Here is a 6,525-nt window from a genome sequence, read left to right as displayed (position 1 = left end):
TGGGGGTGAACTGGCATCACTTTTGTGTTCCTTATGTATTCCCACATCCTATGGGGAAAAACCTGATGTTTCAGACCCACTGCCAGCTGACCTCTGCTGAACTCTTCACAGATGCCCTTGGCCAGCCCTGGAAGGCTCTCGAAACATTCCGCTTTAAAGGGAAAACATTTCCATTGATAATTGTGTCTATTGTTTTTTAAAGAATAAAATCGAAGCAGACAGTTTTATCACCATAATGACTGAAAACCCTTGGATGTGTTTGTGAGCCCTGGGGCATGGGGTTTTGAACCCCCAACTGAAAGCTGGTCATCTGGTTGGGCACGATGGGTCACGCTTGTAATCCCAGCAGTTTGGTAGGTCGAGGTGGGCCGATCACGAGGTCAAGAGATCAAGACCATCCCGGCCAACGTGGTGAAACCCCATCTCTACTAAAAATACAAAAATTATCTGGGCATGGGTGGCGCATGCCTGTAGTCCCAGCTACTTGGGAGGCTGAGGCAGGAGAATCACTTAAACTTGGGAGGTGGAGGTTGCAGTGAGCTGAGATTACACCACCGTACTTCAGCCTGGTGACAGAGCAAGACTCTCTCAAAAAAAAAAAAAAAAAGAAAAAGTCATCAGGGCAAATGCTCCCTCCAGCCCCTTTGCTGGGCACTTGCTGCTTCACTTTGGACTCAGTGCTGCACACAGGATGCCATGGTTGGAGGCCAGATTTCTTTCATGGCCCCCATTTAGAGCATTTTCTGAAGGGACGGTATCAGGAATTCGGGGTTGGGCTTGGGGCCTGGGTGTTAGGAACCCCTGTTGATTCCTTTAGCACAGCTTCTCCTCTCTCTCTCTGGGCCTCAGTTTCCTCATCTGCAAAACAAAAGCACTGAATTATATGATGCTGAATCATAGGCTAGGATTTAGATTCTTTCTTAAGCACAAAATCCCTTTTCTTCCTATCCCATGACAGAACAATTTTAGGCACCAATCTGTTCCCTTGGAAAAAATTATTTGAAAGAAGCACTCTTATGGGAGCCACAAACCTTGCTTGGAGAAGGGTTGAGAGAGAGGCCAGAGCACCATCCTTACTCTCATTCTCCGTTATGAATAGTGAGCTACTCTTGGGTTGTGACTTTAGTAGCACCGAGACCTCCAGAAAATTCCCTTTACCTTGTTTTGAAGCTGTTTTTTTTAATGGGTATTCCTTTCATTCCATAGGGAGGAGAGAGCGCTGTGAACTGAATTGTGTTCATAGCGATTCAGTTCGTATGTTGAAGCCCTCATTGCCAGTGTGATGGTATTTGGAGACAGGGCCTTTGAAGGTAATTAGGTTTAGATGAGGCCATGAGGGTGGGGTCTTCATGATAGGATTATTGCCCTTCTAAGAAGAGGCACAAGAGAGTTTGCTTGGTCTTTTTCTCCACATGAAGACACAGTGAGAAGGTGGTCTATACTCCAGGAAGAGGGCCCCCACTAGAAAGCAGACATACTGGCACCCTGATCTTGGACTTCGAGCCTCCAGAACTGTGGGAAAATAAATTTCTGTTGTTTAAGCCATCCCATCTGTACTATTTGGTTATGACGGCCCAAGCAGATGAAGACAGAGAGACAGAGAGAGAACTTTGAATTTTTTTTAGCAAGGATGAATTGATGGAGGAGGCAAAAATCAAAATAGAACCCAGCTTTTGAGACCTGCTTCCTTAGGAACCGGAGCTGGGCCAGCCCTCTGGGGTGAAGGATTCCTTAGTCCTGGAATCTTCCAGACCCAGGAAGACTGGCAGCCTTCTCCATTGGTTTCTTACCTGCAGCTCCAGTTCTGGCTTCCAAATGGTGTGGCACCTAAGCCCTGGAGCCCTGGGCCAGAGCCTGATGATTTGTAGGAAGTCTTGGAATTCTCTAATAGGAGAATTCCTAGGAGCCAGAGTGAGGTCCTCTGCCTGAGATCTCAGCTGAGGAAATTGAGATCTAGAGAAGAGAACTCATCCAGGGCTGCACAGAGACTTAGAGGCAGAGCCTGGGATGAAGCCCAGGTCACCTGGGCCCCAGTTTAGGCCTTTTGCACAGCCTGGGTGATGGGCACTGGGGAGGAGGTCTCCCCCAATCTGTTCACCTCCTTCCTCCATCAGTTCATCATGAAGTGTTTTGGCCTTTGTGTCATATCAAGGTAAGTAATTAAATTCCCTTGGGGTGGGAGCTGCCAAGATTGAGAAATAGATGTCAGAGGGTCTTTTAGCCCAACTTCCCCGATTTTGAAAAATCTGGGATCCTGGATGATCTAGGGCCTTCTGCTACAAATGAAGGAGAGATGAATTTTGCCTGGCAGAGAAGTGGTCCAGGGAGGCTCCCGGAGGAGATGGTGCTTGAGCCGGAATCAAAGGATGAGCCTGCGTCAGTGCAGGGCATCAGGGGGCACAGAGGACAGCAGGGACAGGTGTGGGGGCAGCCTGGTGGAAATGGGCACTGGGAGTGGGGTAGGTGGGGCAGCAGGTACAGGAGGGTGGCTGTGCCAGGGTGGGGATGGGCACTGCATCCCATAAGAAAGACGATGCTTTCCTTCCAGGCAACCAGCAACTACAGAAGAGTGGCTTAGAAAGATGAGTTCCCTCTGTGTCTGCCCCAAAGGAATGTCCCTGCTGGCATTTGGAAAGCAATGGGTTAATAGCTTGAAAGCTGCCTCCCCACCCTCACAAACTTCTTCACGACAGGTTGGGCCATAATTCTCTCTAATAAAATAGTATGAAGCTCAATTATGCTCCTGTTCCAATGTTCCTGGACTTCATTAAGCACAGAGGGATTAAAAACTTGTATAAATTAATCAATGTACCATAATCCTAAAAATTAGAAGATGAGTCCTTGAGGAAGTAATGTAATACGTGCTTTTTAATTAGCAGGGCCCTGGAGATTCATTGCTCTCCCCTGCAAGTCTCTTGTTTTTGAATTGTTTTATCCTTTGAAGAGGAAGGCCCCGCAGACGGCAGCCCTGTCATAAGGAAGTGGTAAAAGCTGCACTAATTCCCCAGGCTGATACCCTCCTCGGAGCCAGAGGAGAGTGACACAGCTGGCCTCCCTCTTCTCCCCCAGCAAGAGATAACTTTGAAAAGGAAACTTAAAGAGAAGGATCCACGAGGAGAAATAAGCTACTTTTATTCTTCTTACTAGGCACGTGGTATTAAGAGCATAGATTTTGGAGTCAGGTAGATCTGGGTTTGAATTTTGGTGTGGCTGCTCACTGGCTCTGTGAAGGCAGGCAGGTCATCTAGCCTCTTACAGTCTCTATTTCCTCATCTGTTCTAGGTCTTTGTGAGAATTGCCTCCTGATATCAAATGAGAATGCCCTACAGACCCAGAAGGCTTCCCCAGCAATCTCCTCTTTCCCTCTTTCCAATATGGGACGAATGGCCCGACGTGGACAAGTCTACTTGGGCTCACTGCCACATTCCTGCCTGCCTGGACTTGGCAGCCTATTCCTTTCTTGACCCTTCCCTCTTCTTATCTTATCCCCTCACTCCCAACAGCCTTGAGCTGTGCCCGGTCTTTCCATTCCAAAGAAACTGACATAGGATTTTTCTTCTTAGTCTCTTTGCAAGCTGGGATTCCTGGCTGGCGATGACCCACCCAGGCCTCACTTGGCCATGCTGGCGTGGCTCACCTGCGTTATAGCTTGTATCCATGTTTGGCAGTTCCCGAGCTCTTGCACTGCGCCCAAGAAGAATGAGGATACACTGGATATTCAAGGATGAGGAGTGTGGAGAAGAATTTTATTGAGCGATGAAAATGGCTTTCAGCAGAGAGGGGACGCAGGGTTGGTCCCCCTACCCGAAGGTGGGAAAGTTCCTCATGTAGCTGGGTCCAGGGCCTTTTACGGACTCAGAATGGGGAGTGCGTGCTGATTGGTTTGTGATTATGCAAAAAAGGTTAAAGCGAAGACACCACTCAAAGGCGGGCATAGCAGTGTAGAAGACACAATTAGGAAAGTGTAGGTATATGTACAACAGGTGAAGGGTGGGGACCAATCTGAGGAAAATGTGCCAGACGGGAAGACAAGTCCTCAATCCAGTCCGAGGATTTAACTTGTGGCTTGGCTTTCAGGCTTTAAACTGTCTTTGGCTTGGAGGTGGGGCTTCACTCGGGACCCACCCCTATTTGCCTAGGTATTTGGCTGCCTCCTGCTGTGCTGCTGCTCTCAAAACCAAATATAGCTTTTCTCGGCCCCACTCCCCCTTCTTCTAGCTATGGCCTGTTGCCTCTCACTGCCTTTGCATCTTGCACTGGCCTCACCTGCTTACCCCTCAGTCCACTAGAAGTTGGCTGTTATCCTTAAGGTAACACGAGCATTTTCCTTATTAAGATCTCCAGTATTTATCTCACTTGACCTCCTGGCACCAATGGACTCAGATGAGCCTTCCCTCCTGGTCAGAACCCCCTCTGGTTTTCTCCTGGCTCTTTGGACACTCCTCAGACTCATTATTTTTCCCTTTTTAAAAATGTATTTATTATTATTATTATTTTAGACAGAGTCTAGCTCTGTCGCTCAGGCTGGAGTGCAATGGCGCGATCTTGGCTCACCACAACCTCCACCTCCTGGGTTCAAGCGATTCTCCTGCCTCAGCCTTCTGAGTAGCTGAGATTACAGGCATGCGCCACCATGCCTGGCTAATTTTGTATTTTTAGTAGAGACGGGATTTCTCCATGTTGGTCAGGCTGGGCTTCAACTCTTGACCTCAGGTGATTCACCCACCTCGGCCTCCCAAAGTGCTGGGATTACAAGCGTGAGACACAGCGCCTGGCTTTTTTCACCTTTTTATCCCACCAATGTTGGTGTTTCTCTGGTTCATTCTCCACACTGCTCACAGGGGACGCTCATCTGCTCCATATGAGCTCCACCACCTAGGCTCCTGGCTCCCACAGTCCTTTCTGGTTCAATGTTTTGCTCTGCTCCAGACTCCAAAATCCGAAGGCTCATTGACCAGTCTGCTTTGCTGCCTTACTAGCCATCAGGCTCAGGATGTCCATGAGAAAGCCCAACTTCTTCCCCTCCCAAGGGTGTTTCTTCTTCTTTTTTTTTTTTTTGAGATGGAGTCTCGCTCTGTCACCAAGCTGGAGTGCAGTGGCGTGATCTTGGCTCACTGCAACCTCTGCCTCCCGGGTTTAAGCAGTTCTCTAGCCTCAGCCTTCTGAGTAGCTGGGACTACAGGAGCATGGCACCACGCCCAGCTAATTTTTGTATTTTTAGTAGAGATGGGGTTTCACCATGTTGGCCAGGATGGTCTCGATCTCTTGACCTTGTGATCCACCTGCCTCAGCCTTCCAGAGTGCTGGGATTACAGGTGTGAGCCACTGTGCCCGGCCTGGGTGTTTCTTCTTTAGAGTGTCAATCTGGATAATGGAGCCAACACCCAATGATCTAGTATCCTCCCTCTTCTCCACAAGGGCAAGGGCTGGGTATCTTGGTCCCACTATATCCCCCAGGCCAGCACAGATTCATAGCATGGCAGACCCTTGGCAAACATTTAATGGATGGGTGGATGGCTCCATTTACTTCCTGTCCACGAAGGTTTGCTGGCTTGATTAATGAAGGAGAGCATACTTGCTTGGAGTCCATTTTGCGTAATGGTTTCTCCCAGGATTGAGGTGACACTGACCCTGATCCAGGTAGTAACCCCTCAGGACCTCTGTTTGGGAAAGACGCCGCATTCCACTGCTTGTTCTGTAGTATCTGATTTAACAAAGGGCCTCTAGACCAGAAATCAAAAAGGCCTGTGGGGCCCACCCCTCCCAGCACAGGAGGAAAAGGAGACTGCGGTCTGCACTGGGGAATTATGAAATCCAAGCTGTGCTGTCTGATGTTAAGCCCCAGGTTGGGGGACAGACAGGTTTATTTGGTGACCAAGGGTGCAGCCAGTTCCGTTTTGCATCCACCTTGGCCCTACTCCTCTGTCTGATCAGTCCCTCCTGGAGACTGCTTTCCAAGAACTAATCAGCAGCACAGTCACTCACACCTGCAGTGAGGCAGCTCCACTCCCGTTCCTTTGCTGCCATCTATTTTTACACTGGCTTGTTTACCCCATGTGTTTTGGAAAACACAGACACATACACATACAACAGTAGTGCTGCCAAAATTCACACCTCCTTTCCCTCATAGGATTTTCCTTTGAAGGCTGGTGCTCTTGGAGAGCCAGCGGCTGCCTCTGGATTGGGCTGAAGGCTGAGTGAGGAGCCAGGGCATGGTGCTCTTTGCTGATATGTTTCCTCAACATTAGGTATCAAGACAGTGAAATACGGGGACCCATCTTGCTCTGGCATCTCATTGCTGGTAGACTTCCTTCTTCAGTTCATCTGTCTCCTGGGGGAGTCTTGTTCATAGGCGCCTGAGCTAGAGAGGCAGACCTCGCCTCAAAGACTTGGGGCTCCCTAAACCCATTGTTGCTTCCCTTCACCAAACTCTGGTAGCAACATGGCCTGAGGCCTGTCGCCGCTTTTGATCAGGCATAGAAGATGGAATGGGGCATTGGATCAGGAGCCAGGAATAGTCAAATC

General features: G+C 49.1%; 1 pseudogene; it reads left to right on the top strand.

Moving 5' to 3' along the window:
* Nucleotides 1–4,514: 4,514 nt before the first annotated feature.
* LOC129015172 (histone demethylase UTY-like) lies at nt 4,515–6,201 on the top strand (annotated as a pseudogene).
* The last annotated feature ends 324 nt before the right edge of the window (nt 6,202–6,525 follow it).

The sequence above is a fragment of the Pongo pygmaeus genome, chromosome 18 (assembly GCF_028885625.2).
Source record: "Pongo pygmaeus isolate AG05252 chromosome 18, NHGRI_mPonPyg2-v2.0_pri, whole genome shotgun sequence".
NCBI lineage: Eukaryota > Metazoa > Chordata > Mammalia > Primates > Hominidae > Pongo > Pongo pygmaeus.
Note: the sequence above shows the minus strand (reverse complement) of the source record. Positions and strands in the feature narration are given on the sequence as shown.